Source organism: Ranitomeya imitator, chromosome 7 (assembly GCF_032444005.1).
Source record: "Ranitomeya imitator isolate aRanImi1 chromosome 7, aRanImi1.pri, whole genome shotgun sequence".
In the NCBI taxonomy this organism is placed as follows: Eukaryota; Metazoa; Chordata; class Amphibia; order Anura; family Dendrobatidae; genus Ranitomeya; species Ranitomeya imitator.
This window is the reverse complement of record NC_091288.1, coordinates 37,753,031-37,766,416: the sequence shown is the minus strand read 5'-3', so window position 1 is coordinate 37,766,416 and position 13,386 is coordinate 37,753,031.

Sequence of the window (13,386 nt, the reverse complement as noted above, 5' to 3'; positions counted from 1 at the left end):
TGATGATGTGTTTTGTAAACATTGATCTGAATTTGAAAAATGAATTTTCTCAAGTAAGTGTGCTAAGCTTCAATACCTGACGCAACCCATGGATTAGAGCGGTTTTGTTTCTCGGATTTTTTTTCTAATCACATTTTTTCCTTTTTAAACTAGCTTATGTCATAACTCTTAATTTCGCTGGCATAACATCATGTAACGCTGCATCATTTCGCAGCTACAGACTCTATTAGCATTTGGCTAGTCTTGCTTGGCATGTATTTTCACAAAATATTATTCTGCAATCACTATTCATTCCAGGCCGGCAGTGTGTGGGGTCTCCTGTTGTTTCACATGTTTGTGTAGGAATCCAGTGTGTCCAGTAGAGGGAGCTGTAGCCTGTTTTTTTTTTTTATCCTTTATTCTGTAAGTTTGGTAAAACTTCTGATTTACTGATTCTGTATAGGAGAAATGTAGCACCCTCATCACTTATCATAAAAGGATCCTATGCGTTTCCTGGAAGCTCAATATAGCAGAGCCATGGTTCATGTGGCAGGCCTCTGACCATCAGGGGTATCACATGACTCCTTTTAGACTATTTAATGCCCTTTTTGGGGGACTGATTAGTAGGAGTAATTGTGACCACTGTAATAATACTATTAGCATATCTTGCTAATCTGTTAATTTAATAAGGCCTGCCATAGTGGGTTCTCTTTAACCATTTAATGATGAGCCTTGAAATTTTTTTTGTGAATTGAAAAAAACAATTTTTGGAACTTTTTTTAATCTATTCTTTATACTGTTCATGTTTTATATTGGGTGAATTGAAATATGAATACCTAATAAGTGTGTGTGTATATATGTATGTATATGTACGTATGTATATATATAGATATAAATATATGTGTGTGTATATATATATATACAGGTCCTTCTCAAAAAATTAGCATATAGTGTTAAATTTCATTATTTACCATAATGTAATGATTACAATTAAACTTTCATATATTATAGATTCATTATCCACCAACTGAAATTTGTCAGGTCTTTTATTGTTTTAATACTGATGATTTTGGCATACAACTCCTGATAACCCAAAAAACCTGTCTCAATAAATTAGCATATTTCACCCATCCAATCAAATAAAAGTGTTTTTTAATAACAAACAAAAAAAAACAACAAATAATAATGTTCAGTTATGCACTCAATACTTGGTCGGGAATCCTTTGGCAGAAATGACTGCTTCAATGCGGCGTGGCATGGAGGCAATCAGCCTGTGACACTGCTGAGATGTTATGGAGGCCCAGGATGCTTCAATAGCGGCCTTAAGCTCATCCAGAGTGTTGGGTCTTGCGTCTCTCAACTTTCTCTTCACAATATCCCACAGATTCTCTATGGGGTTCAGGTCAGGAGAGTTGGCAGGCCAATTGAGCACAGTAATACCATGGTCAGTAAACCATTTACCAGTGGTTTTGGCACTGTGAGCAGGTGCCAGGTCGTGCTGAAAAATGAAATCTTCATCTCCATAAAGCATTTCAGCCGATGGAAGCATGAAGTGCTCCAAAATCTCCTGATAGCTAGCTGCATTGACCCTGCCCTTGATGAAACACAGTGGACCAACACCAGCAGCTGACATGGCACCCCACACCATCACTGACTGTGGGTACTTGACACTGGACTTCAGGCATTTTGGCATTTCCTTCTCCCCAGTCTTCCTCCAGACTCTGGCACCTTGATTTCCGAATGACATGCAAAATTTGCTTTCATCAGAAAAAAGTACTTGGGACCACTTAGCAACAGTCCAGTGCTGCTTCTCTGTAGCCCAGGTCAGGCGCCTCTGCCGCTGTTTATGGTTCAAAAGTGGCTTTACCTGGGGAATGCGGCACCTGTAGCCCATTTCCTGCACACGCCTGTGCACGGTGGCTCTGGATGTTTCCACACCAGACTCAGTCCACTGCTTCCTCAGGTTCCCCAAGGTCTGGAATCGGTCCTTCTCCACAATCTTCCTCAGGGTCCGGTCTCCTCTTCTCGTTGTACAGCGTTTTCTGCCACATTGTTTCCTTCCAACAGACTTACCATTGAGGTGCCTTGATACAGCACTCTGGGAACAGCCTATTTGTTGAGAAATTTCTTTCTGGGTCTTACCCTCTTGCTTGAGGGTGTCAATGATGGCCTTCTTGACATCTGTCAGGTCGCTAGTCTTACCCATGATGGGGGTTTTGAGTAATGAACCAGGCAGGGAGTTTATAAAAGCCTCAGGTATCTTTTGCATGTGTTTAGAGTTAATTAGTTGATTCAGAAGATTAGGGTAATAGGTCGTTTAGAGAACCTTTTCTTGATATGCTAATTTATTGAGACAGGTTTTTTGGGTTATCAGGAGTTGTATGCCAAAATCATCAGTATTAAAACAATAAAAGACCTGACAAATTTCAGTTGGTGGATAATGAATCTATAATATATGAAAGTTTAATTGTAATCATTACATTATGGTAAATAATGAAATTTAACACTATATGCTAATATTTTGAGAAGGACCTGTATATATATATATATATATATATATATATATATATATATATATACAACAAAGTTGTAATAAGTATTGAAGTATTGTAATCCCCCCTCCCATATATACTAAATGTCAGTGACAGAGCTGATGTGGGGCTGACAAGATCCACCAGATCTGCTCTTCCCAGCAGAAGCCCTGTGACCACTCAATCTGATAGAAATATAGGCAATGTCCATGCTTCTGTTCATTACATTGCGCTCATTGACTGCCCCTATGTAGCTGCCTCCTGCTAGATTGCAGGAGCGTTAATGCAACAATGCCAAAAAAATGTCGCTGCAGGCTTAAGACCCACACTTCTAAAGACAAGGGACAGCCAATAAGGGGTTAAAGAGCTTGTCCAAGATAAATGGGTCTCCTTTTTTTTTTTTTTAAACAGCTCCACCCATGGGCAGCATCCGGTATTTAATTCTAATTCTCAAGTGATCGGTGCTCGACTACCGGACAAAACAGTTCCTTTTTGTCCCTAATTTTGTAATACCCCTTTAAGGGGTTGTCCTATAAATAATATTCATCACCCATCCCTGGAATGAAAATAAATGTTTAACTGTTTGAGGGTCTGGCTGCAGAGAGCAATGTCCCATGTATAAATAGAGCATGTGCGACCATCACTTCTACGTCAGTGGTCACACATGCTCACAAGTTCTCCATTCATACAGGGGGCTTTGGGGCTTCATGATACGTGGGGTTCCCAGTGATCTGACTACTGGCTATCATATACAGTGGTTTTCACCCCTCTTGGCATTTTTCATATTTTGCTGCCTCACAACCTGGAATTTCACAGGTTTTTTGGAGGCTTTGCATCAGTTCATGTAAAGTACATCCCTACAACTATGAAAATTTGGTTTTCTTTATTGCGAAGCAAATAAAACAAAATTACTGAAAACTTCAGTGTGCATAACTTTTCACTCTCCTGAAGTCAGTACTTTGTAGATCCTCCTTTTGCGCCAATTACAGCTTCAAGTCGCTAGGATAAGTCTCTATGAGCTTTCCACATCTTGTCTCTGAGATTTTTGTCCAATCCTCAAGGCAAAACTGCTGCAGCTCCTTCAAGTTAGATGGTTTCCTCTGGTGAACAGCGATCTTCAAGTCTGACCACAGATTCTCAATTGTATCAAGTCTTGGGCTTTGACTAGGCCACTCCAAAACATTTCCAAGATGCCCCTTAAATCACTGGAGTGTGGCTTTAGCAGTTTGCTTTGGGTCATTGTCTTGTTGGAAGGTGAACCTCCATCCCAGTCGCAAATCACTGACAGACTGAAGCAGGATTTGCTCAAGGATATCCTTGTATTTCATACCATCCATCTTCCCCTTGACTCTGACCATTTTCCTGTTCCCTGCTGCCGAAAAAGGAAATTGTATTCTTCGTGCGATGAGCTGTATTGGTTTGGCGCCAGACATAGCGTGTACCTTGGTTGGCCTAAAAGTTCAATTTTGGTCTCCTCTGACCACAGCACCTTCCTCCATATATTTGGGGAGTCTCCCACTCGTCTTTTGGCAAACTCAAATTAAGCCTTACAGTTTTTGTAAGTAAAGGCTTTTTTCCTGGCTACTCTTCCATAAAGGCCACCTCTATGGAGTGTACAACTTATTGTGGTCGTATGGACAGATACTCCAGTCTCTGCTTGGGAACTCTGTAGCTCCTCCAGGGTTACCTTTTGGGTCTCTGCGCTTCCTCACTGATTATCGTATATACTCGAGTATAAGCCGAGAATGTCAGCCCATTTTTTTTAGGCTGAAATTGCTCCTCTCGACTTATACTCGAGTCATCCCCAGGGGTCGGCAGGGGAGGGGGAGCAGCAGCTGTGTAATAATACCTGCTCCTGGCGCGGTCCCTGAACGTCACTGGTTCTCCGAGTGCCGGCAGCTTCTTCCTGTAGTGAGCGGTCACATGGTACCGCTCATTAATGAATATGGACTCCCATAGGGGTGGAGCGGCATATTCATTACTGTAATGAGCGGTGTCATGTGACCGCTCAATACAGGAAGAAGCTGCCGGCGCCAGAGAACCAGGGACTGCACCGCGCCAGGAGCAGGTGAGTATGGGAGCATTGCGCGATATTCACCTGTTCCACCGTCGGCACCGCTGCGTCTTCCCTGTCCTCTGCAGTGATGCTCAGGTTAGAGGGTGCGGTGACGCGATTAGTGTGCACCACGCCCTCTGCCTGAACGTCGGTGCAGTAGACGGGGAAGACACAGTGGCGGTCGTGGGTGGAATATGGACCGGTGAATATAGCAAGTGCCGGGGCCTGAGAGGTAAGTATGTGATTTTATTTTTTTTAATCGCAGAAACTGCATATGGGGCAAATGTCTGTATGGAGCATCTTATGGGGCCATGTGCAGCGTTATATGGGGGCAAATATCTCTGGAGCATCTTATGGGGCCATGTGCAGCATTATATGTTGGCAAATATCTGTATGGAGCATCTTGTGGGTCCATGGGCAGCATTATATGGGGCAAATATCTCTATGGAGCATCTTATGGGGCCATGTTCAGCATTTGTGGAGCATTATACGGGGCAAATGTGTCTGGAGCATCTTATGGGGCCATTATTAACCTTTGTGCAGCATTATATGGGTCATATTTTAATATGGAGCATCTTATGGGGCCATCATAAACCGTATGGAGCATTATATGGGGCGTATTTTGTATGGAGCTTCTTATGGGGCCCATCATGAACTGTATGGAGCATTATATGGGGCTCCTGATTCAATATGGATATTCCAAAACACTTAACCTACTGATATCTCAATTAATTTTACTTTTATTGGTATCTATTTTTTTTTTTTACATTTACCGGTAGCTGCTGCATTTCCCACCCTAGGCTTATACTCGAGTCATTAAGTTTTCCCATTTTTTTGTGGCAAAATTAGGGAGTCGGCTTATACTCGAGTATATACGGTAATTCCCTCTTTTACCGGGCTCAGTGTTTTGGTGGGCGGCCATCTCTTGGCAGGTTTGTTGTGGTACCATGTTCTTTCCATTTGATGATAAATGGATTTAATGGTGCTCCGGGGGGATCATCAGAGATTGGATATTTTTTACCCTGACTTGTACATCTCAACAACTTTGTCCCTGACTTATTTGGAGATGTCCTTGGTCTTCATGGTGTTGTTTGGCTAATGGTGTCTCTTAATGGTGTTGCAGCCTCTGGGACCTTTCAGAAAAGGCTAAGCGTATATACTGACAGACATGTGACACTTAGATTGCGCACAGGTGGACGTCTTTTCAATAATTATGTGAACTTTGAATGTAATTGCTAATTAATTATTTTAACCTCATAGGTCCACAGGATTTGTTTCCAAAATGCATCAGGCTTGTTTAAATGTTCTTTTGCATACCTCTGATGCTGAATTTTACTGTGAGGACACAGTAGAGGTTTTCTTCTGATGACTTTTCCATGAAGGCCATATTTGTGCAGGTGTCTCTGAACAGTAGAACAATGTGCCACAACTCCAGATTCTACTAAATCTTTCTTTTTTGCAGTCAAACAGGGGTTCTGATTTGCCTCTTTAGCAATTCTACAAGCATCTCTCACTGAAATTTTGCTTGAGCTTCCAGACCTTATCTTGACCTCTATTCAGACTAATACCACAACTTTACATATAGTTGAAATACTAACCTTTGAAGTAGTTTAAGAATTAAGCAAAAAAAATCTTTATTGCGAAAAATCACAAAGTGAAAAGATGACAGTACAAAAAAGCCCCATGAAAAAAAAACCCTTAACATACATACATATGTTACATATTATTACATGAATTGTATATCATAAACAGATACATGACCTTATTTTAATTATAAATTGTATGTTGTATCATCATTCCATATTTATCAGTCAGAATCTGTCCAATGTTCACCTCAAGGGGTTCCTCATTTTCATGCAATAAAATGTTGCCGTCTAGTGGGCATTGTCCATATTACATCTTTAATGACAAAAAGGATAACCAGATAGTTACCGTATTTTCCGCTTTGTAAGACGCACTTTATTTCCCCCAAATTTGGGGGGGAAATGTGGGTGCGTCTAACAAAGCGGATATACCGCTTACCATTACAGGCTGGGAGGAGGGGGTGTCCGCCGCCGCTACCGCCTGCCGCCGCTGTCGTCCGCCGCCACTGCCGGGGTTGTCCGCTGCTGCCCCGGGTGATGCTGAAGGCTCCGGTGCTGCGGGGGGCTCTGGCGACATATTGTGAAAGACCAGAGCCCCCCGGCAGTTCTTCCATGCGTTCCAGTATGACTAATTCCGGGAAAATGGCCGCCGGAATCTCGGGAGATGAGATTTCAGCGCTGAGATCTCATCTCTCGAGATTCCGGCGGCCATTTTCCCGGAGTTAGTTCCAGTATGACTGACTCCGGGAAAATGGCCGCCGGAATCTCGGGAGATGAGATTTCAGCGCTGAGATCTCATCTCTCGAGATTCCGGCGGCCATTTTCCCGGAATTAGTCATACTGGAACGCATGGAAGAACTGCCGGGGGGCTCTGGTCTTTCACAAAATGTCGCCAGAGCCCCCCGCAGCACCGGAGACAGCCCTACAGCACAGGAGCCCCCTGCAGACCCCTCATCCCAGCCTGCAGCAAAGGAGCCCCCTGCAGACCCCTCATCCCAGCCTGCAGCAAAGGAGCCCCCTGCAGACCCCTCATCCCAGGCTGCAGCACAGGAGCCCCCCTGCAGCACAGGAGCCCCCTGCAGACCCCCTCATCCCAGCCTGCAGCAATGCTCCACTCCTGCCTCCGGCAACGAGCCTGGGACCCTGATCCACCACAACCACAACCCCTGGTAAGTAATAAGACGCATGGATTATAAGACGCCCCACCAATTTATTAAAAAATAGTTTTTTCCTATTTTTCTCCTCAAAATTTGGGGTGCGTCTTATAATCCGGAGCGTCTTACAAAGCGAAAAATACGGTATATAAACATCACATAAATAACAGGTAATACATGTGATGGTACATATATATGATGTAATCTCTCAAATACTGATAACCTCACTGGTGGAACGTGGATTTGTACAAACACATACTAATAAAATGAAGATAAAAAGTAATTTTTTTAATATATTTTCCAGCAAACAATAATAGATTAATCATGACCCCTCCCCCCTCGCACATGCACCGCATACACTGCAGTGCATAGAATTACTATAGGAAAGGAGCAAAACTAGCTGAATCGTTAAAGCCTTTGGGTTTTGCAGTATCGAGTGTGGACTGGTGATCCATTTAATCTCCCCTTGATGCATCATCCTACTAAGGTCAGACACCTCTAGCTCCAAGATGGACCTTGTCTATACCCCGGAACCGGAGCTGACCCCAATTGCAATCATGGTGGTCTTTAAAATGCTTAGGTATATATATTTTTTTTTTTGGCCAATTTGTCTGGTTCAATAGTTTTAGAAGCATTTTTAATTTCTCAGGTATGCACCAATATTCTGATTCTAAATTCTCGCAATGTCAGGCCATGTAGTTAGCCATTAAAAGGTATCAACCACTGAGGACTCTCAATTCTAAATATTTTTCAGGCCAACATATATTAATTAATTTGCCCAGTATATGATGCCAGTGATACAACAATTAATACATTGCAAAATTTTAAAAGTAAGTCCATCGGATGAGTCAGAAAAGTCAAAGGCTCTGTCCTCTTGGGGTCATGCTCCGGACAATCCACAAGGGTAACAACCCCATTTTTGGCCTAAACTGTTCCTGTTAGCTGTCATTTCTTAATTCTATTTCGAACTGAGGAAAGGGCAACTTGAAAACGCTTTGCTATCTTTTTATAGCCTTCTCCTGCTTTGTGGGCCACCACCATTTTCAGAGTGCTAGGCATCTGCTTAGAAGAACCCATGGCTGCTGTTTTTTGACACAAGGTTAGAGGAGACTGGGTTTTTATAAAGCTGGGAAATTTGCATCACCTGGCATTTCCTAACAACGATAATGAATAATCCATGACCCTAACGGGCTAATTAAAGTCTGAAACCTTGGTCAAAGTTATTTGAGCACATAAATCTCCAAGGGTGCCCAAACTTTAGCATTAGCCCGTTTTCCTTTTTTTAACAATTTCAAAATGTAAAAGATGAAAATATACACTACTCAAAAAAATAAAGGGAACACTTAAACAACAGAATATAACTCCAAGTAAATCAAACTTCTGTGAAATCAAACTGTCCACTTAGGAAGCAACACTGTTTGACAATTTCACATGCTGTTGTGCAAATGGAATAGGCAACAGATGGAAATTATTGGCAATTATCAAGACACCCTCAATAAAGGAGTGGTTCTGCAGGTGGGGACCACAGACCACATCTCAGCACCAATGCTTTGTGGCTGATGTTTTGGTCACTTTTGAATGTTGGTTGTGCTTTCACACTCGTAGCATGAAACGACTCTACAACCCACACAAGTGGCTCAGGCAGTACAGCTCATCCAGCATGGCACATCAATGCGAGCTATGGCAAGAAGGTTTGCTGTGTCTGTCAGTGTAGTGTCCAGAGGCTGGAGGTGCTATCAGGAGACAGATCAGAACACCAGGAGATGTGGAGGGGGACATAGGAGGGCAACAACCCAGCAGCAGGACCGCTACCTCAGCCTTTGTGCAAGGAGGAGCACTGCCAGAGCCCTGCAAAATGACCTCCAGCAGGCCACAAATGTGCATGTGTCTGCACAAACGGTTAGAAACTGACTCCATGAGGATGGCCTGAGTGCCCGACATCCACAGATGGGGGTTATGCTCACAGCCCAGCACTGTGCAGGATGCTTGGCATTTACCACAGAACACCAGGATTGGCAAATTCGCCACTGGTGCCCTGTGCTCTTCACAGATGAAAGCAGGTTAACACTGAACACATGTGACAGAGTCTGGAGATGCCATGGAGAGTGCTCTGCTGCCTGCAACATCCTTCAGCATGACCAGTTTGGCAGTGGGTCAGTAATGGTGTTGGGTGGCATTTCTTTGGAGGGCCGCACAGCCCTCCATGTGCTCGCCAGAGGTAGCCTGACTGCCATTAGGTACCGAGATGAGATCCTCAGACCCCTTGTGAGACCATATGCTGGTGCGGTTGGCCCTGGGTTCCTCATGCAGGACAATGCCAGACCTCATGTGGCTGGAGTGTGTCAGCAGTTCCTGCAAAATGAAGGCATTGATGCTATAGACTGGGCCGCACCATCCACCAACGTCACGTTGCACCACAGACTGTCCAGGAGTTGGCGGATGCTTTAGTCCATGTCTGGCATGAGATCCCTCAGGAGACCATCCGCCTCCTCATCTGGAGCATGCCCAGGCATTGTAGGGAGATCATACAGGCACGTGGAGGCCACACACACACTACTGAGCATCATTTCCTTGTCTTGAGGCATTTCCACTGAAGTTGGATCAGCCTGTAACTTCCTTTTCCACTTTGATTTTGAGCATGATTCTAACTCCATACCTCCGTGGGATATTAGTTGTGATTTACATTGATCATTTTTAGGTTTTACTGTTCTCAACACATTCCACTATATAATGAATATAGATTTATAACTGGAATATTTCATTCAGTGATATCTAGGATGTGGGATTATAGTGTCCCCTTTATTGTTTTGAGCAGTGTATATATATATATTTTATTTTTTTTGCCAAAAATAGAAAGGAAATGTGTCATCGTTAACTTTAGCCCTTTTAGAGATCGTTTCATTTTCAACTTGCTTAACTGTTCACAGTATTAGTAGTTTTGACCAGGGGTGCTCAAATTTTTACATGCCACTGTATAGTAATAAAGCCTCATAAACATAGACCTTCATATGTCGGAGCGTTCAATCATTCTCAATAGGATGTGGCTACTTGGACACATTGTGCCATGTAAAATGGTCTGGAACGCCTTGATAATGAGTATAATCTGGCATATCGGTCGGCGCATTCGCTGGTGTGTATTGGTCTGCGTGTCGGCATGAATCAGACTATTGAGTGCGGTATATCTGTGACCAATACATGTTCATCAATACATATCCCCAATACTGATAAATGCTGACGCAGAGTATTGGGTGAAGTGTATCGGTCTGTATGTCAACATGTATCAATCGGAGTTTAGGGTAGCATGTGACATTTACAGTCAGCATATTGGTCACTGTCTCGGTCAGCATGTATTGGTCAGCGTTTTGAGCGTGTATCAGTCCGTGATCAATATATGGTGACACATCAACCGATACTCACTACCCAATATTTTGACCGATACATGCTGCCGTGGAGTATTTGGTAGTGAGTACCATATGGCATTTGGCATGCATTGGGTAGTTTATTGATCAGTGTGTCATGTACAGAGAAATGGCCAGCGCTGAACATGTATTAGAAGATCAGTCAATATGTGGCATGCATCGGTCAGTAGATTGGGGGACGTGTATCAGTTGGCATGTGGCACGTATCTGTCAGCCTACTGGGTGGCACATATTGGTTGGTCTGTGGCGTGCTTCGGTCGACGTAGTGAGTGGCGTGCACCTGTTGGTATGTGGTATGTATCTGGCGGCATATTGGGTCTCATGTATTGGCATGTGGCATGCAACGGTCAGCATATAAGTTTATGTGTGGCATGTATCGGTCAGCATATAGGTTGACATGTGGCATGCATCGGTCAGTGTATTGGGTGGCATGTATCGGTCAGCATATAGGTTGGCATATGGCATCCATCGGTCGGTGTATTGGGTGGCATATATCGGTTGGTCTGTGGCATGTATCGGTTGGCGTATTGGGTCACGTGTATCGGTCAGCATATAGGTTGACATGTGGCATCCATCGGTCGGTGTATTGGGTGGCATATATCGGTTGGTCTGTGGCATGTATCGGTTGGTGTATTGGGTGGCTTGTATCGGTCAGCATATAGGTTGATATGTGGCATCCATCGATCGGTGTATTGGGTGGCATATATCGGTTGGTCTGTGGCATGTATCGGTTGGCGTATTGGGTGGCGTGTATCGGTCAGCATATAGGTTGACATGTGGCATCCATCGATCGGTGTATTGGGTGGCATATATCGGTTGGTCTGTGGCATGTATCGGTTGGCGTATTGGGTGGCTTGTATCGGTCAGCATATAGGTTGACATGTGGCATCCATCGGTCGGTGTATTGGGTGGCATATATCGGTTGGTCTGTGGCAAGTATCGGTTGGCATATTGGGTGGCATATATCGGTCAGCATATAGGTCGACGTGTGGCATGCATTGGTCAGTGTATTAGGTGGCATATATATCGGTTGGTCTGTGGCATGTATCGGTCAGTGTATTGGGTGGCGTGTATCGGTCAGCATTTAGGTTGACATGTGGCATCCATCGGTCAGTGTATTGGGTGGCATATATCGGTTGGTCTGTGGCATCCATCGGTCAGTGTATTGGGTGGCATATATCAGTTGGTCTGTGGCATGTATCGGTTGGCATATTGGGTGGCGTGTATCGGTCAGCATTTACGTTGACGTGGCATCCATCGGTCAGTGTATTGGGTGGCATATATCGGTTGGTCTGTGGCATCCATCGGTCAGTGTATTGGGTGGTGTGTATCGGTTGGTCTGTGGCATGTATCGGTTGGCGTATTGGGTGGCGTATATCGGTCAGCATTTACGTTGACATGTGGCATCCATCGATCAGTGTATTGGGTGGCATATATCGGTTGGTCTGTGGCATCCATCGGTCAGTATACTGGGTGGTGTGTATCGGTTGGTCTGTGGCATGTATCAGTTGGCGTATTTGGTGTCACTATATTGGTCATGTCAAGTGAGTGTTGCCGTGACCCAGAAATTGATCTTTCTGCGCTTGTAGCTCTGCAGACATGATCCACAACTGGCACTTGAGCAGTTACCGGAAGGTTACTCATCCCTGGTAAAGTGGTTGTAATAAAACTCTGGGAATGGCGCCAAGTAGGATGTGGATTCATTTTATGTTTTTTTTAATTACATTACAGTGGGCACGATGCCAGAAGTTCAATGTATACAAGAAGTAGATGTTCTTCAATGCCTACAAGTTCTATATATACTGTATCTTTTTTAGCAGATTATGCAAGTACCAACATCTATATGTCCATAAGTAAATGGAGGGTCTCATCGTCCAATTTTTTTCTAATTATTATGTTATCAGTTTTGTTCCTTTGTAAATTCATGTTTGTGAGCAGAGAGGACCCAAGAGGATTAGTGACTTCTCCATCAGATATCTTAATGGATCACATGGGACCCCAGCGGGCAATCCTACCAACAAAGCTCCGGCCTGTTCCTTCTCTGTTCTTTATTTTCTCTGTAATTGGTATGGTCTGTGGTTTGTGATGAATTTCTGCTTGTGAAGAAATTACGGTAGATTGAAACTACACTTTCATATACAGTGGGGCAAAAAAGTATTTAGTCAGTCAGCAATAGTGCAAGTTCCACCACTTAAAAAGATGAGAGGCGTCTGTAATTTACATCATAGGTAGACCTCAACTATGGGAGACAAACTGAGAAAAAAAAATCCAGAAAATCACATTGTCTGTTTTTTTAGCAATTTATTTGCATATTATGGTGGAAAATAAGTATTTGGTCAGAAACAAACAATCAAGGTTTCTGGCTCTCACAGACCTGTAACTTCTTCTTTAAGAGTCTCCTCTTTCCTCCACTCATTACCTGTAGTAATGGCACCTGTTTAAACTTGTTATCAGTATAAAAAGACACCTGTGCACACCCTCAAACAGTCTGACTCCAAACTCCACTATGGTGAAGACCAAAGAGCTGTCAAAGGACATCAGAAACAAAATTGTAGCCCTGCACCAGGCTGGGAAGACTGAATCTGCAATAGCCAACCAGCTTGGAGTGAAGAAATCAACAGTGGGAGCAATGATTAGAAAATGGAAGACATACAAGACCACTGA